This window comes from Nyctereutes procyonoides, unplaced genomic scaffold, assembly GCF_905146905.1.
Source record: "Nyctereutes procyonoides isolate TBG_1078 unplaced genomic scaffold, NYPRO_anot_genome, whole genome shotgun sequence".
Taxonomy (NCBI): domain Eukaryota; kingdom Metazoa; phylum Chordata; class Mammalia; order Carnivora; family Canidae; genus Nyctereutes; species Nyctereutes procyonoides.
Window position 1 is genome coordinate 66,068,035 of NW_026575049.1, and position 27,426 is coordinate 66,095,460.

Here is a 27,426-nt window from a genome sequence, read left to right on the forward strand (position 1 = left end):
ACTCTTGGTTTTTGCTCAGGTTGTGATCTTGGGGTCCCCAGATGGAGCCCGGGGTCAGGCCCCTGGCTCAGCAGGGAGGGTGGGGAGTCTGCTGGAGAGTCCCTCTCCCTCTGCCCCTCCCCCCCATGCACACACTTGCATGAGCTCTCTTTCAAATAAATCTTTAAAAAGAAAAAAATGGAGGCATTGAGTGACTCTTCAAAGGCGCGCCTCCAAAAAATAAAAAGAGCAAATCCCAAAACTGTTAGACAAAACTCCTTTTTCCCTAAGCCTAAATTTCCAGCGAGGGTTTTTTTTTTTTTTCTTTCGAGTTAAGCACCATTGCCTTCTCACTTCAGTGCCTTTGTTAAAATGCAGACAGTCTGGGCAGAAGGAGAGATTTTAGTCCCAGTCACCTTAAGGTGAGTGAGTTTATCACCTCCCTTCTCGGTACCTGGTGAAAGGGCGGCTGGCGGGCAGTGGGTGTCTTGGGGAACAGCTGCTAGAGTTGGGGGACAGACCCGCAGGCCACTGTCAGGGCTCCCAGCTCTCCAGGCTCCTTTTGCAGAAAGCAACAAGACGTTACGACCACTAGGGGGCAGAAGTAGGCCGGCAGTTGGTCTCTGGACTCGTTACCAATTCTGAAAACCAAAGTTGGCAAATATGCATGATTACTGCTCTCTTTTTCTTAGGAATCTGAGTCTCTGAGATGATACGGATGTGTGGATGAGGCCACTGTAGTGCAGTGGAGCAACTGGGGGGAAAAAAAAGCCCTGTACAGGTAAGGCAGGTGCCCATTGGATTCTATCAATGGACTTTGATACTGTTTTCCTACTGTTTTTATTATGAAAATGTACTGAAAATTTCTCAGAGCTAAAGGTCACATGAGAACATTTGAAGCTACACTGGTTTGTCAAATGCATATTGGTGCTCTCGATTTCACAAAAGGATAAAAACATATATACAGATATATTTTTCTGATTATAGAGAACAAACTCTCTTGAGAAAGGGTGAAAAAAAAATCCTCCTCACAGTCAAACATATATTGTACTGTTACGGATGGCTCTGTTCTTACTGAATAAATCTTGCTTAGCAACTTACCTCCAGAGTAAATAATAAATCACCACCGAAAGCTCCAGGCATTTAGCTCTGTCTGGGCAGTAAAACTTTGCGATAGTCTTGACAGCATTTTGTAAAATCATAATTGCTTAGGGAAAGTGATTCTGGATGTCTTAAAATGTTCGGAATTAAAGAGTAGCTGTTCCTTTGAGGGAAATTATCCTAATGCTGTATGTGTGTTATCCTTTATATGAATCTAAGTTATAATCTACAGACCCTCATCACTTCTGTTAAGAATGTACTAGAATTTGACTAGGAACAGAGCCACATGCATCATATTCTGGTTTTATAGGAATCTCTGTGACAATTAAGGCAAAGATGCTTGTTATCTGGGCACAGTACACTATGTGCAGGCCTTATATATATATATATTATATGTATAATATATAATGTTATTTATATATTATATAATGTTAATTATATAACATATATATGTGTATATATATGGCTAACATTAACATTATATCTATATATGCACAATTTGTGTCTCTCTAATATTTATATGTTGAGACCTAATCTTAGTAACTTAGAATGTGACTGTGTATGGAGTTGGGTCTTTAAAGAGGTAAATGAGATCATATGGGTAGGTCCTAATCCAATATGACTGGTATCCTTATAAGAAGAGGACATGTGCACACAGATACACACACAGAGGGAAGGACCTATGAAGACATAGGGAGGAGATGGCCATCTACAAGCCAAGGAGAGAGGCCTTGGAAGAAACCAGTTCTGCTGATACCTGAGTCTCAGACTTCAAGCCTCCAAAACTATGAGGAAATAAATTTCTGTTTTTTTTTTTTAAGATTTTATTTATTGATTTGAGAGAGAGACACAGAGGACAAGCAGGGGGAAGGGCAGAGGGAGGGACAGAGGGAAGGACAGAGGGAGAGGGGAAGCAGACTCCACATTCATAGGGGAGCCCAGTGTGGGGCTCCATCCTGGGACTCCAAGATCATGACCTGAACCATGTCAGATGTGTAACTGACTGAGCCACCCAGGAGCCCTACAGATTTTTGTTTTTGAAGCGACCCAGTCTATGGCAGTTTGTTATGACAGTCCTAACAAACTGGTATTTTATACATGCAGACATACCTTATTTTATTGTGCTTCGCAGATACTGTATTTTTTGCAAAGTGAAGGTTTGTGGTGAACTCAGTGAACTCTGTGTCCAGCAAGTCTGTTGGTGCCATTTGCCCCACGGTGTGTCTCCATGTCACAGGTTCGTAATGCTCACCCTGTTTCAGACTTTTTCATTATTATTATATTTGATACGGTGATCTATAATGTTAAGTATTGTCATTGTTTTGGGGTAGCACAGATTGTACCCAAATAAGATAGTGATCTTAATAAGGGGGTGTATTCTTTTAAAGATTTTATTTATTCACGAGAGACACAGAGAGAGAGGCAGAGATGCAGGCAGAGGGAGAAGCAGGCTCCATGCAGGGAGCCCGATGTAGGACTCGATCCTGAACTGAAGGCAGACACTCAACCGCTGAGCCACCCATGTGTCCCAATAAAGGTGCGTATTCTGATAGCTCCACCAACCAGCCATTCCCTGTTCCCCCCACCCCCATATCCCCTTGCCATCTCCTTGGGTCTCTCTATTCCCTGAGACACAACAATTTTGAAAATAGGACAATTAGTAACCCTACAATGGCCTCTAAATGTTTGAGTGAAAAGAAGAGTCGCATGTCTCTCACTTTAAATCAAAAGCTAAAAATGATTAAGTTTAGTGGGGAAGGCCTGTCCAAAGCAGAAATAGGCCGAAAGCTAGGCCTCTGATGCCAGTTAGCCAAGTTATGAATGCAAAGGAAAAGTTCTTGAGGGAAATTAAAAGTGCCATTCTAGTGAACACACAAATGGTAGGAAAGTGAAACAGCCTTATTGTTGATGTGCAGAAAGTCTTAGTGGGCTGGATAGATGATCAAATCAGCCACAACATTCCCATAAACCAAAACCTAATCCAGAGCAAGGTCCTAACTCTTCAATTTTATGAAGGCTCAGAGAGGTGAGGAAGCTGCAGAAGTTTGAAACTAGCAGAATTGGTTCATGAGATAGAAGGAAAGAAGCTGTCTCCACACACGAAAGTGCAAGGTGAAGCAGCAAGTGCTGCTGTAGAAGCTGCAGCAAGTTATCCAGAAGGTCTAGCTAAGACCATTCATGGAGGTGGCCACACGAAACAACAGATTTTTTCAATGTAGACGAATAGGTTTTTATCAGAGGAAAATGCCATCCAGAAACTTCATAGCTAGAGAGGAGAAGTCAATGCCTGGCTTCAAAGCTTCAAGGGCAGGCTGACTCTCCTGTTAGGGGCTGATGCAGCTTCTGACTTTAAGCTGAAGCCAATGCCCATCTGCCATCCTGTAAGTCCTAGAGCCCCTAAGAATTATTCTAAATCTACTCTGCGTGTGCTCTAGGAATGGAACAGCAAGGCCTGGATGAAGGCACATCTGTTTGCACCGTGGTTTAGTGAATATCTTAAGCCCGCTGTTAAGACCTACACCTTGGGGGGCGGGGGGAAGATTCCTTTCAAAATGACAATGACGGTTTTAGAACATTACATAAACTGAACTGATAAAATGGCAGCAGGGTTTGAGAAGACGGACTCCAATTTTGAAAGAAGTTCAATTGCGGATAAGATGCTCTCAAAGGGCATCACATGCTACAGAGGAAGCATTTATGGAAGGAGGAGTCCACGGATGCAGCACATTTTATTGTCTTATTTTAAGAAATTGCCACAGCCACCTAAACCTTCAGCAACCACCACCCTCCCATATCAGCCAGCAGCCATCAATATTAAGGCAAGACCCTCCACCCGCAAGATTATGACTTGCTGAAAGCTCAGATGATGGCTAGCATTTTTAGTAATACAGTATTTTATTTTATTTTTAAAGATTTATTTATTGGGATCCCTGGGTGGCGCAGCGGTTTGGCGCCTGCCTTTGGCCCAGGGCGCGATCCTGGAGACCCGGGATCGAGTCCCACGTCGGGCTCCCGGTGCATGGAGCCTGCTTCTCCCTCTGCCTGTGTCTCTGCCTCTCTCTCTCTCTCTCTCTCTCTCTCTCTCTCTGTGTGTGACTATCATAAATAAATAAAAATTAAAAAAAACATTTATAAAGATTTATTTATTGAGACACAGAGGAGGGGAGGGGGAAGGATAGAGAGAGAAGGAGAGAGTCTCAAGCAGACTCTACTGAGCACAGAGCTTGATTTCACGACCCTGAGATCATGACGTGAGCTGAAATCAAGAGTAAGTGATCACCACTTGCCCTACCCAGACACCCCAGTAAAATGGTATTTTAAATTTGAAGTTATATACGTTGTGTTTTGTTAGACATAGTGTTATTGCACACTTGATGGGCTACAGTATAATGTAAACATATTTTATATGCACTTTTTTGGGAAACCAAAAAATTCATTTGATTTGCTTTATTTTGATATTTGCCTTATTGGGGTGGTCTGGAACCAAACCCGAAATATCTCCAAGGTATACCTGTATATTATGTGTGTGTGTGTGTGTGTGTGTGTATAAGTATGTTATATATGCAATTGTTTTCAAAAGTCAATGTGTTAAAATGATATCTCTACACATTTAAAAGGGAGCCCATGATTTGGATTGAACAGTTTTAATATCAGTAATTTTGAAGTAGAATTGTTTAAAATGAAATCTCATCTTTATAGAAACTCAGGCGATTGAGCTAATAACCTCTCCATAAGTTGCAGATGAGTGCTGCCAACTGTATTTTTGCCTGGGTTCAATATAACTCCTTGGCTGTTTCAGTTTCTTACTCTTGGGAATTAGGAAGGTACATTTAGGTGTTGTTCCTTCTATCTTTCCCCAAGTTGTCTTAGGACATTTAGACCTCAAGTCTTGCAGAATAAGCAAACTCTCTTTCTTTGTCTTATTTATTAATCTAGCACAACAACAGTGTGTTGTTCCCAGGGGGAAAGAAAAAAAATGCATCAAAAAACAACCAAATCCAAAACCAAACCCAGAGGAAGAGCTGGAGCTAAGTGGTTCAAAACATTTAGAATGTAAAATCGAGCTAGTGTTTCAATAGGAAAGCATGGCTGAGAGTTTTTAAATCTCATTTTGCTTATTTGCCTGTCTCCAGGTTTGCTGAAAGCTCATTGGATGGGAGTTTGGACCAGTGGTCAGGAAGCCTCAATCTAGCCTCCCCTAGGCATTTGCTTCCTTTTGGTACTAACATTCTGTATAGTAATTAAGGTTTTGAGACCAGTGAGCAAGTGCTGGACCTCAATTAGCTCTTGGCAAAACTGGCAAGTTAAACTTTCCTGTCCCAGCGCAGTATGGCCTGGTGTCTTCTTTCTAAGCCAGTGCTTGCTTGGTAAGATCCTCTCACATCACCTGTGGGCACCACAGGCTGGTTCTCGGGTGTTAATTTCTCTTCTGTCTCTCCCTCCAGCAAAACTGGTTCTCTAGAGAGCATTGGATACAAGTCATTTACAACTCAGTGCCAGCTTGATAGGTTACCTTACTCCATGGCAAGGGCATTTAAAATCACATTCTTGGGGCCCCTCGGTGTCCTGTTGGTTAAGCATCCGACTCAGGTCATGATCTCAGAGTCTTGAGATTGAGCTCCATGTCAGGCTCCATGCTCAGCGCGGCATCTGCTTGAGACACTCTCCCCTTCTTCCTCTGCCCCTCCCCCCATGCTCTCTTTCTCTCTCTTTCTTAAATAATCTTTAAAAAATCAAATCAAATCAAATCACATTCCTTATCAATTGTAGAACTTTCTTTTTCTAGGTGTAGGACACCTAGAGTAGGGTGGAGGCATTTTTGAGGGGCAAGAGCTTCCTCTTAGGCATCTGTCAGGAAGGTAGTTCATGTCTTTGCTGGTGGAGAAGGCTGGGTGTGGTCAGGATTAGGAGCTGGGGTCTGATCGACTTCTTTCATCTTCATCCTTTCATGGGGGGAGGGGGGCGTGTGCATATTCGGATGTGTATGTGCTCACTCTGAGCGACTCAGTGTTATACACCAGTTATTTGAGCCATGAAGTAGCCTGAGTCCCATGGGCAGCAGGACAGGACAGGGTGTGACCTTTGTTGCCTCTGTCTGATGCAATTTGGGCAACAGAGCATGGTACACATGAGGAGATCAATAAAAGATGTTTTTGGGTGGATGAATGAATGAATGAATGAGTCCTAGAAGCTCACAGGAAGAACCCACTTTGGGTTTTTCACTTTATAATCCTGTTGTCTATTCTAGTTAGGTGTGAGTATGGTGCCTTGGCCCCCTGCTCCAACACGCTGCTATGCTACACGCTGCACCTGCTATACCATGTAGTATGTTATCCTATGTAGTACATGCGGCATATACACATACATGCTTTCTATTATATAGAGAAGATATAAATCCAAAATCAAAACATTTAAAAGGTTGAGAAAAACCTAACTATAAATAGAAGCTGTAATGTTTCTTCCTATACCTTAATGGGTGTAAATGCATGCCTTTGGGGGAGGGGATTGAGCCCTGCTTTGGAAATCATTTGCTTAGTGCAGTAGTTTTATGTCTGACATTGATCAGAATCTATGCTATATCCACTAGATGAAGTAATACCAGAATTCAATTAAATAAATATTCACTGAGGGTCCGTCTTCTTAGTGGATGGATAGTCTGCTAAATGCTAAGGGGTTGATGACTCTGTGCTTTGGGTTATTCCAAGCAGGATTGATTTAAACTACTTGCTGTCATTTTCCCACAAATAATACTCATACTGGCTGGTTGCATGCCTAGATTTTTTAGTACAGAAAGTATCATGACAATTTCTGGGGAAGAGGCAAAAGAGATAGAGGATGTCTCTTGTTCCTTAGTTATGTTGTGTTGTTAGGATTAGCCACAACAGTAAAAAAATAAAACAAAACATAACACCAAGACCACCAAGAAGAAGCATACAGGAGCTTCAGATAGCTTGGTAATGTCTGTTTCTGAACTCAAAAGGAGGATGCGCAGGTTTCCTTTTATTATTATTATTTAATCTGTACATAAACGCTATAGATACACTTCTGAAGGATGGGTTATTTTGTAAAAGCAAAAGGAAATAAAAGAAGGCATTAAAAAAAAATCATAGGACCCTCTGAGATTGAGGCCAAACAGAACAAAGCAGGCAGTACACAGATCAGTAGGGCTATGGCAGTCTGGGAAAGATTACCAGTGACCGAGAAGAACAGTGGAAAGTGGGCAGGTGGAGAGGAGCAGCAAGGCCATTCTAGGTGAGCTGGACAGTGAGAGCTAAGCAAGCATGGTGGAGGGGCTGAGCCTGGAAGGTATGAATCTCAGCCCTGAAGGTTAGTAGGAGGACAGCTAATGGGCATTCATGTTGACTTCCTGGGGGGTGGGGGGCGTCCAGTGGTGGAGAGATGAAGTCAAACTGGTGGTAGCATGTTTTGAAATCCAGACAGAAAAGTTTCAAAATTATGTTGGTGATGCAGAAAAGCCATTGACCAAAGCAAATTAACTCTTGGGAAGGTTATTTTGAAGCTGTGGAGAAATGATACGTGTTGATGTTCTCTACTGATATCTCCTGATTCCATCCATTTCTCCATTTGGCCTCTTTACTGGTGTCTCTCTCTCTCTCTCTTTTGTAACCCTGGCTGGTCTGTGTCCTATGTTTTTTTGTTTGTTTGTTTTTTAAATATTTTTATTTATTCATAAGAGACACACAAAGAGAGGCAGAGACATAGGTAGAGGAAGAACCAGGCTCCCTGTGGGGAGCCTGATGTGGGACTTAATCCCAGGACCCCAGGATCACGACCTGAGCCGAAGGCAAACGCTCAACCACTGAGCCACCCAGATGCCCGATTTCCTACATTTTGTTTTGTTTTGTTTTTTAATGCCATCTGGTCATATCTCTTCCTAGTTCAAACATTTTTTAATGGTCCTCACTGTCTTTTCCATAAAGTCCAAATGCCACAACTGGACATACATGGGCCCCTGTGCCTTTCTCCTTGTCCTCTGCTCCACCCTTGCCTCGCATTTCCCACTCAAGCCGAACTAAAGCACTTGGGCCTGCCTGAACCCTCCACCCCCTCACGGTTGTACCTGGGCCATGAGACCCCTCCAACCTCCAACTTCCTGTTACCCTGGCTAACTTCTATTCATTCTCCAAGACCTGGCTCACCTGTTGGCATTCTCTCTGATTTTCCTGCTCAGAGTGTGGTCTGTGCACCAGCAGCATCCTCAGTATCTCCTGAGAGCCTGTGAGAAATGCTGACTTTCAGGTCCCACCACAGATCCACTGAGTCAGAAATTTGCATTTAACAGGAACTCCTGATTTGTGTGCACAGTGAAATTCAAGACACACTGCTCTAGGCAATCTGGTCTGCCCCTTACAGTGTGCCCAAGGGATGGTCAGGCCTCTGCGGACTCCTGGAAGCCTTCATAATGAGGCATTGTTATCTTCTGTTTACTTCTCTAGTTCCTTATTACGTTTTGAACTCTCTGAGAGCCATCACCACATCATATTCACTTTTGGTGACTCAATGACTGTTCTAGTGCCAGCACGTAGTAGGTGCTCAATAAATGCCTGTTTCATGAGTGAACAGTTAATGGCTTCATGTTGCGAATAAATGAGGGTTTGTTACTCGTGCACCATCGGTGACCAGCTTAAAGGGGATTCCATTTCAAATGCTTTGTTGGGATTTAGTCAGTCTCTTCTTTTCAAGCATCTATTTATTTTAAATAAGCTTCAAGGCCAGTCAGGCCCCTGGTACCTGCCAGAACCCAGAGCCAACACTTGCGATGCTGTCATTAAAGCCCAAGAGACTCTCCCATGAGAAGGATGCTTTAAAATGGCTGCCCCTTGGGGGAAACACCAACTGATCCTGAAAGGCAGTCTTTTCAATTAAATTACATTTTCCTTCTGATCACACATCTGCTTTGAAGACTTTTAAGTTGGGCTTAAAATGGGGATTAAGGGACTAAGTGGCATGGGGGATCACCTTTGACTTCTTACCTTTACTGGGAAGCTCTCATCAGTACTCCTGGTTCTGTGCAAAGAATGGAGAGGCCACCCTAGCCCCAGAACTGACTTTTTTCTCTTTTACCTGGAAGAGAGAGAGATGGGTGACCCTCAGGCCAGACCTTCAATGGCTAGAGACCCTCCCCATTCAGTGTTGGATTCCAAGGGACACATTTAGATCTGCCTTAGTTCTTTCATGGACCAATTATCAGAGTCTAGAGCATCCTGCCAAAGAGGGTGGGGGGGATTTGAAGGTCAAGGCCTAGCCTTTGAAGGCTTTCTTATTTTCTGCCACCGAACAGGAACAGGTTGATTCCTTTCTTTCTACCCTGACCCCCTGAATTTTCCTTTCTAGCGTATTTGGGCTCCTGAATTTTCCTTTCTAGCATATTTGGACTCAGGAAAGTATCTTCTGTTTGTGATGAAAATAATACCTAGTATTTGCAAAGTGCTTAACTCTTCAACACAATTCCAATCTTTGATCCCACTTGGTCCTTGTGGGAGAAAGAACAGTTTCATCAAGTAGGACTCAAGTGGAGAGAGAGAAAGAGACTAATCCTAGGGTAAGGTAGCCAGCTGAGGTTGGGTTCAAGGCTTCTGAATCTTAGTGTAGAGCTCTTTACAGCCTGCTTCCTGACTTTGTAAGATGGATTCCTGCATCTGGATACCGTATCAGGATTTAAATACATAGTCCCTCTTAATTCTCACTCCTTTGAGAGACAAGTGCTCCATATTCGTCCTTTGACAAACTAAGGAGGCAAAGTGAACATTCTCACCCGGGCAAACTTCTGCAAAACCCAGCTCATTTGTGATGCCTCAGATTCTGTTCCTTGATTTTCCCAGCAGCCATGGGCTCCTCCTTCTCTTGAACTTGTCTCTCCTCTATAGCATCCATCCTAAAGGATGGTAATCATTTGACCTATGAGTGGTTTGAATATATATATATGTATATATATATATATATTTGTATATATATATATTTATTTATTGACAGGATTCAACACTGGATGATAATACTCTTTCTCCTCCCTTTGTAACTTCAAGTTTTGTTTCTTTGGGATCCTCTGGAATAAAAGAAAGCATATTATACATCAGGGCACATTTGACAGATGTAAGTGATTATACTAATAGTGAGATTATTTCCCTACGTGTCTAATGTATTCAGGCTTCTTTCAAATGAAATGATTTTAAAACTCATCCCTAAAAATGAAATGAAGTCTTTAAGTGTCCCACACTTACCTCCTCCTTTTATTTGGATTTTATAAGCCTTTTTGTTTTTAATATGAGGGCAATATTAGGTTGCCTATAATTTACTTTAAAATACTTTGACCCAGATAGCTTATTTTTTTTTTTAAGATTCTATTTTTTTATTTGACTGAGAGTGCACAAGCTCACAAGCAGGGGGAGCAGCAGGCAGAGGGAGAGGAAGAAGCAGGTTCCCCAAGGAACAGGAAGCCTGATGTGGGGCTTGATCCCAGTTCCCTGGGATCATGACCTGAGCCAAAGGCAGACACTTAACCGACTAAGCCACCCAGGCACCCCTGATTTTATATATCTGTATCTTTAGCTACCTATTTATCTATCTACTTCTATGTGCATGTGCACATGCAAAAACACCCTTATGTTGGTATATATGATATGTGTAAGAAAACTTATTTTTGTCTATATCCTAGGAACAGTCTGTTACCCTAGGAGGAGGGAGCTTACACTTCTGGCGTAGGTAGTTAGTGCTTTGAAAGCTGCTAATCAGAAGCCTGCACAACAAAGGTAGACTTCAATTATCTTTTCTTTTTTTTCGGGATTTATTTATTTTAGAGAGAGAGAGAGAGAGAGAGAGAGAGAGAGTGCGCGCGCGCGCGCGCGCGCGCGCGCGCGCGCGCATGAGCAGGGGAGTGGGGGAGGGGCAGAGGGAAAGAGTCTCAGACTGCTGGCTAAGGCTGGAGCCTGATGTGGGGCTTGATCTCAGGACCCTGAGATCATGACCTGAGCTGAAATCAAGAGTCAGACAACCAACTAAGCCACCTAGGCTCTCCTACTTCAGCTCTCTTTCTATCTAATCAATCCTGGAGATTTTGTCACTTTTCACAGGTGAAAGTAGTGGTGTTCAAGATCAATGGATCGGCCAGAAATATTGCAGAGGCCCTCCACCCTTGCATAAATGGGGCATAAGAATTTAGTTCATAGTCTGTACTTTTCAAGATGGTGCCAGAGGTTTCATTCTGAAATGGTGCTGTGCCCAGCCTCATGAATTATAAGGTCTCATGAATCTAATTATAAAGTCAGCTGAAACCTGCTGCTAGATTATTGTCATGTTTGCTTTTGGTGAACTGAAAAGTTTCAGTGAAGACAGAAAGCTTCTTCAAGCTTACAGACTAGGTTTTGTGAGTGTTTGGGGGCCTGCTTGCTAAATGAATAATTGTATATGTGGCAGACTTTGGTCTGAGACTTTTTTTTTTTTTTTTTTTTTTTTTAGTTAGAGTCAGATGTTTATTTAAAAATCTCATCCACTAATGTCTGAGACTTAATTTCATTTTACTCACATGGCAAGGGAAGAGATCTATAGACTATACCCACCTCTAACTATTGGATGTTACCCATGTTGACTAGAAAGAACCTAATACTTGTGAACAACCAAATTTGCTCATGACAGAAGGTAATGGAATAACTGAGTACATCTCTTAGAGTGCTCTTTGCCCCATTAGATGACTTTATTTCCATTTTTATGATATTCATGTATCAGCTCTCTCAATTTTGCAAAGGAGACTAATAAAGTATCCTCTAAGCAAATAATAAGAACACATACCTTCTATGATGTCTTCACTTCATCTCATCACATCTAAGAGATTTAGTTTTAAAAATACAATGGGGCCATGGATGACACAGATGCCTGTGTGGCAAGTATTATCCTATCCAGAGAGGCAGGATTGCTGATAGTGTGCAGGAAGGCACAACAGTGGCAGTGCTGCTATCAATCCAGGGCCTCTGGAGAGAGACTCTTTAGTTTCTTCAGTACATTTGCCACTTGGGGCCTATTAGGATTGAGGAGAGAGATTGCTGCAGATTTTGTGGGAATCCATGGAAGCTCAACATGGTACAGTTGGTTGGGCATATCCTTTCTTGGCAGGATGGAGTTGTCTCTTGTTTCTAGGGTTGGATGATATAGCTTTTTTTTTTTTTAAGATTTTATTTATTTATTCAGGAGAGACACACACACAGTGAGAGAGAGAGAGAGAGAGAGAGGAGAGAGAGAGAGAGAGAGAGAGAGACAGGAAGAGGGAGAAGCAGGCTCCATGTAGGGAGCCTGATGTGGGACTTGATCCGGGGACTCCAGGATCACACCCTGGGCCGAAGGCACTAAACCACTGAGCCACCCAGGGATCCCCCAGCTTTTTTTTTTTTATACAGTACAATAATAACTTGGCAAAAAGAATCTGTTCACATCCTGGAATCAAATACACTAATTGTTAAATTATAATTTTTTTTGCATGGTGGAAATACTGATAGTATTTTTCATTTAATTTTTGTTGTTTTCCAAATAATTTTGGTGCCTTATCATATTGTTTTGAGGCACTCAGTATGGAGTCCTCCAGCTCTGAGTGAGTTGGGTGGGTTGTGCAAAGCTCTGATCTAGCCACAGTGTGAGAGTAACCCAAGCTGATCCCTTGGGCATTGATGGGCTTGTAATAGGAAGAAAAAGCCCAGAGTGGGAAGAAGGAGATTTAGTGGTGAGATGGAGGCTTACATCAATTTAATTTCAATAATAAAAGAGATGTGACCTTATTTTATATCCCAAGTTTCTGAAACAGATCTTGGTGGTTATGGGGACATTTTTCCATGTTATTGGATACTTCTCATAAATACATATATCTTAAAGTTCTACAGTCCAAACACAATCATGAAATTAAAGGTTGCATACCATGTCCTTGAATGGCTATGCCATTGTTGAATTAACTCTACCCCTACAACTGGAAATTCAGATTCTTTCCTTTTTTGTCATATGTTATGAATATGATTGTACGTAAAGTTTTTTGTTTCTGATAATAATAATACTGGTTAATATTTATGGAGCCTTTTGTATATGCTTGACCTTGTTAAGCATGTTACAAACATTCTTTCATTCAGTTCCTTTAACTACTCTGTGATTAGACACTATCATTATATCCATTTTACAGATAGAAAATTAGGTCTCACAGAAGCTAGCATATTGCCCAGTCACCCAGCTAAGAAATGGTAGAGCTAGGATTTGAATCCAGATACATCTGACTTACAAGTCTATATTTCTGGACACTACGTACTCCTTCATGGTTACCAGCTATACTTTCTCCTCTGTATTTGGGATTATTTCTTTGGCATTGGCTTATAGGGGCAGAATTACTGAGCCTAAGGTCACATGTTAATTTATAAGGCTCTTAAATCCTGTTGCTATCAGTATGTTTTATCTCATCTTCATGAACATTGGGCATTACTATTAAAATAATAATTAAAATTAGGCAAATTAGACATGCACAAATGGCATTTTATAGCTTTATTTGCATTTATTTGATTACTGAAAGGCATATGCAATTCTCTACATTTGCAAATTAGTTTTAATCCCTCTTTTCTGAATTTTTTGCTGTGCCCTTTGGTTTATTTATGTACTGGAAACTTAGTGTGTTTCTTAATGATTTGTATGAGCTATTTATATAATGAAGATTTTAACCCTCTGTTACACTGCAGCATTTTTTCCTGTTTGCTGTTTGTCTTCCAATTTCTCTACAGTCTCTAGATTTAAAATATTTTCCCCATCTTATTTTTTTTTTTTTTTTTTATTTATGATAGTCACACAGAATGAGAGAGAGAGGCAGAGACACAGGCAGAGGGAGAAGCAGGCTCCATGCACCAGGAGCCCGACGTGGGATTCGATCCCGGGTCTCCAGGATCGCGCCCTGGGCCAAAGGCAGGCGCCAAACCGCTGCGCCACCCAGGGATCCCTATTTTCCCCATCTTATTATTAAAATTTTATTTATTTATTTTAGAGAAAAACAGACATCATGACAGAGATAGCGAGAGAGAGCACATGCAGGGAGGAGAGGGAGAAGCAGGCTCCTCACTGAGCCGAGAGCCCGACATGGGGCTTGCTCCTAGGACCCTAGGATCAGTCCTGAGCCAAACAGAGATGCTTAACCGACTGAGCCACCCAGGTGCCCCCCCATCATTATTGCACAAAGATGAATTTATTTGTTTAGTGATGAATAGGACTTGGTCTGGTTCTTAAGCACATCACAGAAATCTTTATTAGCACTTATTTATTCTGTAAGCACCTATTTAGTACCTACTTTGTGTAAAGCATTATGTTAGGTACTGGGATAGCAGAGTGTGTGTGGTCTGCAGGAATGGGAAAGGGGCAGGAAAGGCTTTTCCTGCAAGAACTTTTCAAGAATTTTAAATCTAGTTGAGGAGTAGGGCTGGGAACACATGTAAAATAGTAAAATGACACAGGAAAAGATTCTGTAGTAATGACTGACAAGTTGTATAGTTAGCACCATAAATTTAGGTGAAGTAGGAACCCAAATACTACTCATGAAAGTTTTCTAAACTCATCTGATCTTTGGTTTCAGAGCTGAGTTCAAATATAGGTACTGACATTTCCTATGTATTTTTTGGATAAGTTACTTCTAACTCTCTTTTCTGAAAGCTAATTTCTGGGGTGCAAAGAAATGCCTCATCTTATATTTGAATCCAGTAAATATGCGCCAGGATACAAGACACTTTTAGATAGATGTGAATTTTGGAGAAAGATAAAACTTTATTGTGCCGTTCTGGGGTCCCCAAATCACAACAAGTATAAGTTTATATCCTCCGTAGAAGTTAGGTTTAGAATGTGGCACAGACTGCCTTAGTTACTTCACCTCAGTCATTCATGTACCTAATGTTTACTGCCACTAACCATGTGTCAGGCACTAGTGGCTCTGGGGACTTTTTCTACTCTCTTTAAGGGCTCAAAAATTCCCCCAAATCCAGGGTAAGAAGATTTTCTCTCCAAGCAATAGAGGACCTATATACCAAAACGGATTTTTTTTTAAAGGTTAATTGATATACGCAGTCTGATTGCTTATAAACTTCCAGTGAAATATCAGTGGATGGCACAATGGGAGGCTACAAGTAGCCCTTCGATGACCTTGTGTGTAGGGGTTGTGCTTGGAGACTGCTCTTGCAGCATGGCTCTAAAAGCTGTTGGTGAAGTCTGTACCCAAGATGATTGTGCCAACCCAGGGAGTACTAATGATCATTGCTCCAGGAGGTGATGACTGTGCTACACACTGCTCTCCACTTCCAATTTTTAGGCAAGCCAACTCAGCCTCAAGACCTGGGTCCATCAAGAGTGTGACCCCGGGGTTGGGGGCAGGTAGCCAGCTTTGTCACACTGCGGCCAGTCTCACATTGACACTAAATATTATTCATGTTTTTATTTTTTGCCATGTGTCAAACAATTTTCCATCTCAACAAATAGATTTCTATAAAATCAATCTTAATGGAAACATGGTGTCCTATTACCCAGAATTGCTATAATTTGGTCAACTGATCATTTATTGGATGTTTAGATCATTTAAATAGTTTGTCATTTAATTTTTCACAAAACTTTTTTTTTCCTCAATTGCTTTCTAGTGAAGCAGTGCTAGTATAGACTCCCTCTACAGTGTAGGAGAATGCAATTTCTCTGTACTGCAATAAGAGATGCAGTAACTGCATCTGAAATTTTTTGCCAGTACAATAGATGGAAAAATTGAAAAATTGTTTGCCAGTATGATAGATGGAAAATGGGATTTCATTATTTAATTTGCATATCTTTGATCTTTAGGAAAAGTAGCACATTTTTACATTTATTGGCCATTTGCACTTCCCCTTTGTGAATTGCTTGTTCACTCTTTTTGGTATTGGCATGATCTTTTTTCTTATTGAGACATAAGATCTTTTTACATATGAAAATACACATTTCATTTCAAATGTTAAGATTATGGTTAACAAGAAAAGTGATCAACATGCAAAGAAAGTAGAAACATAACAGTGTTTTGGCTGGTCTCCATTCTTGTTCTCTAATTCATTGTCTATGCATAGGTTAGAGTGAGGGCTCTAAAATGTAAGTCTGATCATGTCATCTCCCTTTAATAGCCCCCACTTGCATTAGGTTACAGTCCAACTCCCAAAACGTACAGTAGGAGGCCTTTTATGAGCATCTTGCGTGCACTCCGGACTCACTTTTCCTAATCCCCTATGTCCAATTCTGTGAGCCATTCATGTGGAATTACTTCCAGCTCCCAGGACTGAAATCCTCTCTCTTTCTTCTGGGCCCTTGTACTACATCCTCTGCCTGGACCTCTCTTTCAATTCTTTTTTCTTTCTGATAACTACCATTCATCATTCAAGTCTGCCTTGGACACTACCTCCTTTAGATCAGTGATTCTCATCCAGGGATAGTTTTGTTCTCAGGAGGTGTTTGGCAATGTCTAGAGATATTTTTGGTCATCATGTTGGGGGAGGGACATGTTAATGACAGCTAGTGGGTGGAGGCCAGGGATGCTGCTAAATATTCTACAATGTGTGGAACATCCCTCCACAATGAAGAATTATCTGGCCTGAAACCTCAATAGTGTTGAGGTTGAGAAACCCTCCTCCAGATCTACTAGTCTACGAATCTCCCACCCACTCCCTGCCCACTCTAAGATAGGCTGGGTTTTCCTCCCTTGGCCTCCTAGGACACCACCCTGTGCTTATCACTTTCACAGACCTACTACACTATATTGTAATTGTCCTCTAGACTAGAAGCTTCTTGAAGGCAAGAAAGGTGTTATTACTCTAGGGCCCAGGGTTGAGAATATGGTGGGCAGAAGCAGTTTAGCACAGTGTGGACTGGGGAGACAGTGTGTCTGGATCTGAATGCCAAACACTGCCACTTACTAGTGGGTTCTTGGGGAAATCACTAACCTCTCCGTGCCTCAGTTTGCTCTTCCCTAAAATGAGGATATTAATAGTACCTACCCCATATTGCTATTAGGAGGAATATGTGGGTTAATATTTGTAGATTGCTTCAAGTAGTCAGCTCTGTATAGAAAGGAACAGGACCAGAATAAGCACTCAATAAACACTTGGTGACAGAATGACCAGTGCAGGCCTTACCACGGGTTTGGCTGTCTCTCCCTTTCTTGACTTTCTCCTGTTTCGTTCAACACACAGTGATTTCCCTCCCCCCCCCAAATTTAAAAAGTTTCTTTTCTTCGTAGTTCTTAATTTTCCTAGGCTCCCATCGTATCTTTCAGCATCTCTGTAGTTGTGGGCTGCTAATTTTCCAAAACATGTTCCTCTTTCCCATAAAGGGGCAAATGAGAGCAGGCCAAAACACAGCATCACACACACGCTCCATTGTGGAAACAGTTTTCTTTTCCATAAATTGCATATGTGGTTCCTCTTTTGCATGTAGGGTATACTAGAGAGAGACTTTTACAAATGAATCTACTTAAAAAAGAGAGGGATTTCCACAAGGTACACGGAACCGCTCTGCAGCAGCGTCTTGTACCGTTTCAAATCAGTGTCGGCTGTTACATATTTGGAGTTAATTTGACGTTGAAGTAAACAAATCAAAGTGTGTTTATGAAATAATTAGGCCCTATTCTCAATGCTGTGGCTAAGAAGTTTTGTCACAATCACTGATCAGTGGTTTTCTTTGTTTTGTTTTAGAAATTCCATAGCAACACACAAAAATAAAGCTGTTGTTATCACACTAGTGCTTATGTCATTCCAGTATCTTGCAGGCAAAGCGTCCAAGGGTGAAGTCAATCCATTTTTAGCTGAATCTTCTCAGCATGGTTCTCAGAATGTAACCTGGTTGGATCTTTGGAAGTTGCTAGGAAAAGGGAGCATCTGTTATAAGTTGTTAAAAATTGCTTTAAAATGCACCCTCCTGCTCATTCCTTGCTTGCATGTGCAACCATCCTTTGTGTTGTGGCTTTGTTCCCTTGGCACTGGGGAGAACTGGTTCAAGATCTCATAAAACGGGGATCCCTGGGTGGCGCAGTGGTTTGGCGCCTGCCTTTGGCCCAGGGCGCGATCCTGGAGACCCGGGATCAAATCCCACGTCGGGCTCCCGGTGCATGGAGCCTGCTTATGTCTCTGCCTCTCTCTCTCTCTCTCTCTCTCTCTCTGACTATCATAAAAAAAAAAAAACTTTAAGATCTCATAAAACGAACGCTTCCATCTGGATCAGCGACAGGAAACTTGACATGAGAATGCAAACTGAGGTGCATCATACTTTGTCACTTTTCTTAAGGACTCTTCCCCCGCCCCCCAAAGCAGCTCATTACGCTCTGTAAAGGAGTATATACGCTCACTCATGCCTTGGAAGCGTCTTTCGTGTAAGTAGCAGTTGACTACATGGAAGCTATGTCTAGAAGACGGGATCTGCAGGGGGCTGAAGACATACTAGAAGGGTAGAGGTGGAGACCCCCGTGCAGCAAATCTCCCGAGGTGGGTCCGGCCCCCTGGAGAGGTCTGAAGACTGATCTCTTTTTGCCAGACATCATCTCCCCAGTCACTTTCTCAGGGTCCCTCTGCAAAGACCTGCTTCTCCCCGATCAGCTTTGAAGGGAGGTGTGGATTGGTCCCCAGTGTCTGGCATTGATGTCAGTTCTCTCTACCCCCTGCCTAGGACTCCTTGCCCTTTGCACACGGCACACTGTTTCTCACCGGTGTCCCTGTGCGTGGAACCTCTCACTGCTCATTTGAGGGCCTTCGTGATAGCGGGCGCTGTGCAGCTGTCAAACTCTGGGGTCTGCTGCTAAGTGTTATTTTAATTTCTCTTCATCTAAATTCCTCGTAGAACAGCTTTTGAGACATGAGATTGTCTTATTAAGAGGTACTTATTGTAAAGTAGAGTGAGCTCCACCTTTGATGAAGACAGAAGAGGCCAAGTTTGATGGGTTGGATAGCATGAGACAAAGAGAGTAATTAATGACTTAATTGCCTCTTCACCCTTCCCTTTTTTAAGAAAAGAAAGTTTTTCTTCTTTTCTTTCAAAACTCGCCAGGCTGAAAATTGGAATTCCCAATGTGATTTTACAGTTTAGCAAAGAAAGAAAAAATAAAAAAAAGAAAAAATAAATCGGAACTCAATTTTTCTATTACGTTTTCCTGTAACATCTTCCTCACTTTCTAGAATCATCGTCTATTGATTTTACCTTTAGTGGCCTTGGAAGCTGCAGTGATCTGTTTGTGGAGAGTTCAGTACCTTGTATGGATTTCCTTGTGTTGGTTTAAACGCTGATAAGATACGTGGCAAATTAATGAAATAAAAATAGCTTTGTCAATAAACAGAAGAGAAGCCACTTTCAACATTTGTTCAGTACCCATTGCTTTTCAGGGCCCAGACAAAATTAGTGGGTAGGATTAAAGAATATATTCGTCTTTTATCCCATGTTTGAGTACTTGATCACAGAGGCATGGTTTAATCCAAACATCAATAGCACCTCGTCAATTCCATCAGAGACAGCTGTCAAAGTGGACTTTGGGTTTGTTAGAGCTTTGTGTTTTATCCTTTTTTAAGGTCATGGAGTATTTTCTTTGATTTTTGATGCTGAAATCTTTCTTAATCTTCTAAACTTGAGAAACATCTGTTAAGATTTAATGGGATGGCTTTTGTCTTAAAATTAGAGCCCATCTTGCAAAACTTTCCACCTCCTTTCCTTTCCCACCCCCCAATATGGAAAATGGGGAGCTGGGACAGAGGAAGTAAAGCGCGTGTCCCTCATGAGACAGAAGCTCTTCTGGTCAGTGTGGGAGAGAGCATGCTAGAATGACAGCACTCTGGATGCTGAATTCTGTGAAGCCAGTGTTCAATTTTATTTTGTTTCCTAGTGACATTAGCAATTTCCTTGTAGCACATCACTTAGCCCAGGATCTGAGTGGCAGATTTATGGACCCTAGTGAATAATGAGACAAAAATGATGTAAGGAAGAGAAACAGCTGGAAATAGGAATTTTAACCTTTTCCCGTAAGCCTCCTTGTTGCTGGATTGCATCGTGTCAACAAAATTTAGTGGTTAAAATAGCTAGAGGTACAGTAACAGCATCTAAAAATATATGCCTCCAAATATGTACAGACAGCTGTCATGTCTGTTGACAGAATATATTAGTCATTATCCTCATCAGTAGACACAAAATCATCGCAGTTTTCATAATGGAGGCGTTTTCGTATCACATAATTGCTAGTGATTTTGGAGGTCCTCTGATAGAGTCACCACCATTGTAATCACTGTATTTTCATTTACTTGCTTTTTATATTCTTAACCTGGGTGCTAACGCCTCAGCCAAAGCTCTTTGTAGGGAAGCATTTGAAGCTTTCTATTTATTGCTTCGGTCACATTTCCACCTATCTTTGACAAGGAAATATGGACTGGAGACTGCTGTTGTGAACAAAGAAGGTGGCCTAAGACCATCACCCAAGGATTTCTTGCTCCTCCGCAGAAGCAGGAAGGAACCCCCAGTAAGAGTGCACAGCAGGAGTCGGGGTTTAGAGAGTCAGAAAGAGCTCTCAGTGCCATAGTGAGGAGCTGGTTTGGGGAGCTTATTTAACTGTTTTGAGCCTCAGATTCTTCGTGGAAAATGGGGATGGTCATAATTACCTTAGAGCTTTGTTTGAACATCCATGAAAGCACCTAGAACATGCTTGCTCTGTAAACACTACTGAAGAATAACAGCTTTGTTTTTCGTCCCTGTTACCCTTGTGCTCTGCCTCCACTGAAATCTTAGCACTTTCTTTGCCCCACCTCGACACACGCACACGTTCCTGTTCCCTTTCCCATTTGGAAGCTTCCATAGAACTGGTACCACGTCTGCTTATGAAATGGGGGTAGAACAGAAGTCTCCGCTCTCTCTCTCCCTCCCCTAGTTCTGGTCATTCTGCAGTCTGGCCAGGGGAGCACTCTCGCTGTTCTAAACAAGATCAAGACCTTAACCAGTTAATCACTTACTGCATCAGGTATCGTGTGAAATGCTTACATGCATTATCACTTTTAATCCTCACAGTGACCCTATGAAGTAGATGCAGTTCTTATTCCCATTTTACAGAGCAGGAAACTAAGGCCCAGAGAAGTCGAGTCACTCACCTGGGATCTTGCAGCTGAGAGTGGAAGGGCCGAGCCTTGACTCAGGCAGCCTGTGTCCAGAGCCGTGGGCACCCGGGGCTCATAGAGCAAGTGGGCCTCAGAGTCGGGCAGGGGTCTGGAGGCCCATTAGCTGCATCCCTGTGGCCCTTTCTGATTTGTCAGACACTGTCTCCCAGAGCCTCCATCCTCAAGTCCCATTGCTGGGAAAGACTCTTGTAAGCCTGAGATGGAGAAAGGCCCGCCCTTCTAGAAGGGCGTGTTGCTGTGCACAATATGAGGGGTTCTGTCGAGGGTTGTTGTTTTTCTCCCTCTGCCTCTTCCTCCCACTTCTGACACGGTTTTCAATTAGCAGCTTGTAGAGGCCGGGCCTGTGGTCCTCATTTCATGCAATATGCGTAACTGAATTCCCCCCGGAGGGGATTGTGGGGCAAGGGGAGTAGTGAAATAAAGGCCCCTTGAATAAAGGGCAAGAATGTGCTGTGGGTACAGGCTGAAAGCAACACCTCGCCTCTTGTAAACTTACGCGGGGCCAGGGGTCGTTTGGGAAGTGACTGTCACAGAGATGAAAGGGGGCGGTGGGGCTGAGGGACGTGGGGCTGCTGGGCCGGCTGGCTCTTGGGCCTTTCCACCTCGCTTCTGGTTTCTGGTGGAACATACACAGAGGCGGGAGCAGGTCTTTGCTCAGGCATGTTAGTGCTGCTGAAGAAGAAAAGGCATTTCCTTTCTCTTCTGGGAGGTAAGTGAATCTCCCAGGTCCCCGGTGGCTTCTCCTGGGGGAAGGCCTTGTTCATCTTGAGGCCGAGACAGTTTGTGTAATGCCTGGGCCGAAACGGAGCTGGTGCCCTCCCTGCTTCCAGGGCAGGAAGGATACCGCTCCTTGTGGAGATGCTTCAGGCTGCTTTCTCTTTATCCCCACGTTCTGGGTACACTTCACATGGAAAGTCACATTATGTTTCTTTTCATCTGTCGGAAACAGGATCCTTGTTTTAATGAAGAAAAAAAAAATCAAGTTGCATGTGCTTCCAAACACACAAATGTTACACATTTGCCACCTCCGTCCGACACAAAGCTTATGAGCCCCCTGAAAATAAGGGTCCCTTGAACCGTTTGACAGGAGTGTGCACTAGTAAGTGCCGAAAGGTGCATCTCGTTTGAACTTATGTGGGGCCAGGGAGCGTCTCAAAAAGATGACAAATCAGCCCTAAATTCTGGTTTCTAAATAGAGGTAAAGAGGATATGTGAAAGAGGTCGCGAGCAGCCTCTAAGTCCCCCGCGTGGGGTTATGTCTTTTCCTTAGGCTCCATAGATACAGTTTGTTCTCAAAGAGGGCCGTGGGCCTGGACACCGTATTGGCGGTCCTGAGAGAGCTTGGTGTGTGGAGGGCCAGAGAAAAGAGGTTCTGCGCTTCTGGAGACAGAGACACAGATCCCTTCCTCTGGGTCTCAGGGGCCTCTGGGTAGCAGCCACAGGCATAGAGTAGGAAGTCAGGATCCCCACCCGGTTTGTGAGAGAAAAAAAGTAAGGAAAGTGAAAGGTTCCAGATGAATCATGGTGATTTTCAAATTCGAAGTCATCTCAGAAGTTTATGTTCTCATCAGAGCATAGAGTCATAGCTTCTGTATCCCGAGTTTCCCCGCGCCCCCCACCCCGTCCATCCCCCCCACCCCAACCCCACGGGCAAACACTCCTCTTTCCCAGCCAACTTCTTGTGGAGGACTGTTTGGAGTAACTAATTCCCCACAAGATAGGCCTGAATCATCCCTTGCGGGGTGTATAGTCACGTCGTGAGAACGTGTGGAAACAGGCCCCTGAAGACGCCAGACCCAGGGCCGCCCGCTGCCAGTGTTTTCCAGGTGAGCACGATTGAATTACAAGCGCAGGCCGGACCTCGGCCCTGGCGTAACCAGGCGAGAGTTGCATGTGCTGAGGACAGTGAGGGTGTGAGCGAAAACCTGCTTTCCAGTGAAGAGTGACTCCGAAAGTTGATGATGTTTTCCTAGACACAATCTCGGCTTTTAAAATCTGCAAATGAGGCCGTTGCGGTTCTGGGTGAGCGGGTTCTCCCCTCCTCTTGCATCTGACATGCCTGCCTCTGCCAACTGATTAGGCAGAAGCCAGGAAACTTGTTGCCTGGGGCAGGCGGATTCGATGGGGGCATTTATCAGGAGGTTTGGGTGTCCCCGACTAGTAAATACACTTGCTGTTGTGAACCTCATGCAGAAAAGGCAAAGTATCACATTTTCCTCTGAATTCTTGAGGAAATTGCTCTCATATACAACACCAACCTTTGGCTGCGTGACAGAGACAGAGTGTCGTTTGCATGCCATTACCAGGCTGTAAAGTCTGGTCAGGGCTGTCTTTTCCGAGTTTCCAATCTTTTGGGATCCTTGGAGGGTCACCCCGTGGGTCAGGTTTGTTTAGTCTGGTCCGTAATGGTGTAAAGTGGCCTTGACTGTCGAGTCTACCCAAATAATGCCCTATCTGTTTGATACTTCAACAGTCTCTCTAAGTTGTATATGTGTTTCACTTTCCAATATTCACAGCCGAATTGGATTTCATTGTTAATAGAAGGCAAATTGTTTCTAAAAACAACCTCATCTCACTTTGAAAATTAGCCAGAGTTCAGAGGGCCCGCATCTTAAGGGGCGACCTACATTTTCCCTGGGGAAACGGCACCACACTTCTGCGTCTTTGTATGCACAGTACCCACCTCTCTGCAGCTTTTCTAAGAGATTCATTTGAACATACTATTTTTCAGATGTTTTATTGGGTTATAATATACACAGAGAAGACAACCCACAACCTAGGAGCACAGTGGATTTTCATAAACGGAGCTACCCTGGCAACTGGCCCCCAGATGGAGAAGAAGCAAGGCATCATCAGCGCCCAGAGAGCCCCTCGCTCGAGGCCTCCACTTGAGCGTATACAATTTTAAGTTTCTCTTGCTTATAATTTACCCAAGGTTTTCTAAGTTGCAAATGTATTCCTCTTTTCCCCACTGAGTTGTCACATACAAATCAAGAGAGGGAAAGAGCTTGTCTGATCCTCTGGGTAATAATAAGCAGTGCCTTTCTGGAATTCTTGGATCTGGGCTTCTGGTAGTGTCCTATGGAGCCTGGGAGATTCGTCGATACCTTGTTAAAATGGGGCTCATTTTTATTTGTGTCCCTCCAGAAGCTCAAATCCTTCTCCTTTACATATTTCAAACGATAAAAACCCAGTTTCCCCAAAGTCATCCAAGTGGCATGGGTTTATCTAATTCATACCCTAGTTTGTGAAAACACCATGGAACCAACTTTATAAATGTTAAGCAGTTGTGGCCTTGGGGTACAGAGGAAAGTGGTGGAAGAATGATGCTCGGGGCAAACATTCTTGTCCCGAGGCTTCTAGGGGTAAATGGTCTCTCCTCCCCAACCTCTCTGTTTCCCAGTGAGTCTTGTTTGAAGGCCTATAGCTGGACTTCCCTTCCCCCCTTTAAAAATAGTTCAATTCCTTTCTTCCTAAGCTCCACAGCAACCAGTACCGCTTTCATTACAGCAACATAAATAAAAAGTGACATAAAATTATACAGCCCTGTGTAAAGTAGTTTAACGAAAATGTCTTTTATGGCAGCTTTTACGGTTTCACCAATTAGTTATTAGACTTTCTCCATTTTTAATTTGATGTCCTGTGTGCACGTTCTGAACGGTTCCTCCTCCCCCTTTCCTCTCCTGGCAGTAACAGGGCTGGGGGGCGGTTGAGCCCCCAGGTAACTGCCGTGCTCATTTTCTGAAGGCATTTCGCTGCAGCCTGTTGCTCGATTTGGGCAAAGCAAGTTTCTTCGGAGAGACGCAGACTTGAGCCTTTTTCAAGTGAGCAGAATTTCACCCCCTTATTAACACTCAGTGTCCCCTGCAGCCGGTGGGGCGGTCTCCTGCGGAGGGTGACTGTGGACACGCCTCGGGATGGGACTACCACAGCAGTTGGACCTTAAGCTGATAAATTCTGAGTTTTTCGTAACTTTCCAAACATTCCCAGGGAGTGAGAATAACAGAGATTTACTCCTGCCAAAATTTAATCATGCAGAAAAAAGCGAAATTTAGATCAGCGTATAGATTATTTTTTAATGTGATCACTCGACAGCGGAGGGCAAGGAAGCCAGAAGTTGAACACTTAGCGCAGCAGAGTCTAGACCACTGCAATTTGATTCATTTGGGGGAATTGTATTAGGTTTTAGGCTTTGGCTTGGGCTGGGCTGTTCTGTTTGGGAGTGTATGATGTCATCGTGTCAAGCGTGTCAGGCATTCTGGTATTTATGTTGGCCTCGGATCTAGCCCAGAGTACATGGCAGGCTCAATTTATTGCTACTTTAACTTTGTTTAGTCATGGAGAGGCTTTATTTATGTTGGTAAATTTCAAACAGTGGCCAACAGTGACCGCACAATGAAAAGGCCTGCAAGATTCATCATCGATAAATCACCTTGTTGCTGAGTTTCTTTAATTAAGAAAAAACTCCGTCTGTTGATCCCTGTGGTTGCTGGAAGGAAAGCAGGGTGGGGAGGGCTTTGATGAATCCATCTATCAGCCCGGCTCTGCAACGCAAGTCTCCAGTTTCTGATTGTAGCTGGGCAAAGACCTAAATAAAAATTTATCTTGTCAAAACCTATGGGCTAACTGAAAGCAAATAAAGAAGTTTTATGGCATCCACATAAAGTTAAATAAATAGGGAGAAAGTGCAGTGCGTCCTGTGGACATTTTTCAGTACAGTACATGGCCGTTCTTTGGGGAGAGCTCATTAACTTAAAAAAAAAATTACCTTTAATGGGCCACTCATTATCGTCATCATCAACTGCGTCACTTGTCTAAGTAACACTCCAGTGTTTAAAACCTGATTAAAACCAAACACTGGGGCTTGTGGCTTGGTGCAATTGGAACTAGCCAGTGCGTACTTTGAAAGGGTAAATTATGGACACTATAAGCAACATTGCCAGCATCAGAGGATCTGTTTTTTTGTTTTTGTTTTTAATTTTTTTTATTGATCCCTCTACAAGGTGAACAACCTTCCTGGTGATGACATACTCTGGGAGCAACGGGGCAGGGCTTTTCATGTCTGAACAAGGGACCCCATCTTTGGTTGAACTTACCTTTTGTGTGGGGGATTCCCTCTGCTGGGAAAAGTCCAGAAAAATATGTTGGAATTGGAAAGCTCTTTTCACCAAATGCCGTTTAAGCGGACTTGTCTCTGAGCTTGGGCTAGAGCTTGGTTAGAGTACATTTTATTTCTACTTAAAAAATGTCTTCGAATCAGACAAAAGACAGCAGCTGGTGATGGAGAAGGCCAATTTTGATACGAGGATGCACTTAAAATCATTTGCTTTTCCTTTTTAGGTTATGGAAAGGGTGCTCTCTTGATATCAAGCTTCGGGACCATTCACAGGAAAGTGCGATTTCTCAAGTGTCAAATCTGGAGGCATGATGCATCTGGCAATCAGCCCCTGCCTGTTTGATGGAGTTGTACAATAAATGTGGGCTTGGGGGAATAAGGAACATTTTGAGAACCATTCCTGTGGGATCCTGGTGCTGTAGACTACTTGGGACATGACATCTTTGTGTTGACAGACTAAAGCTGCTCTTGGATTTAGCTGAGAGTTTTGCAAGTCCTTGGCTCTCTTCCTGCCTCTTGTCAGTGTGCTGTGTCTTTATTCATGGGTCCAGGCTCCCTGTGATGAGGGTGGTGGTCATGGTGATGGTGTGTGAGAAGCAAGGCTGCTCTGCCCGGGTCTAGGTAGGAGAGGTAGGGACATGATACCTTCCCTCGCATCAGTAAGACAAAACTCAAATGTGGAGTAATTTTCGTATAGATCCCCATGTAGGCCATACAAATTGGTCATGGCTTAATCAGAACTTCCAGCCACTTCATAATGACTGTATCTCCTGCACTTTCTATCTTCTTCATTGACTCTAAGAGTTCAAGGCAATCTTGGAGTCACCTTAGTTTGCCCGGTGCATAACTGACAATTCACTTTTTCCCAACATGGAGGTCAGAGGTTAACAACAGGGCAACAAATATACGTTCAGCTCTCTCTAATAAGTCTAGCAAGTGCAGGGCAGTGTGGAGACCCCAAAGAATCCCTGTCATGGCCCTTGCCCTGAAGAAACTTCCAGTCTCCTTGAAAGAGGTAGGATTTATGTAAGCGTCAGATTGAAAGTGAGGACTCCTGGAGGGTGCAATCAT

General features: G+C 43.1%; 1 long non-coding RNA gene across 1 annotated transcript; it reads left to right on the top strand.

Moving 5' to 3' along the window:
• The first annotated feature begins 695 nt into the window (after positions 1-695).
• On the top strand, positions 696-24,682 carry LOC129512040 (uncharacterized). The gene is made up of 3 exons (XR_008664960.1): positions 696-760; positions 2,213-2,317; positions 23,971-24,682. It is a non-coding gene; the product is annotated as an uncharacterized LOC129512040 (long non-coding RNA).
• Positions 24,683-27,426: the final 2,744 nt, after the last annotated feature.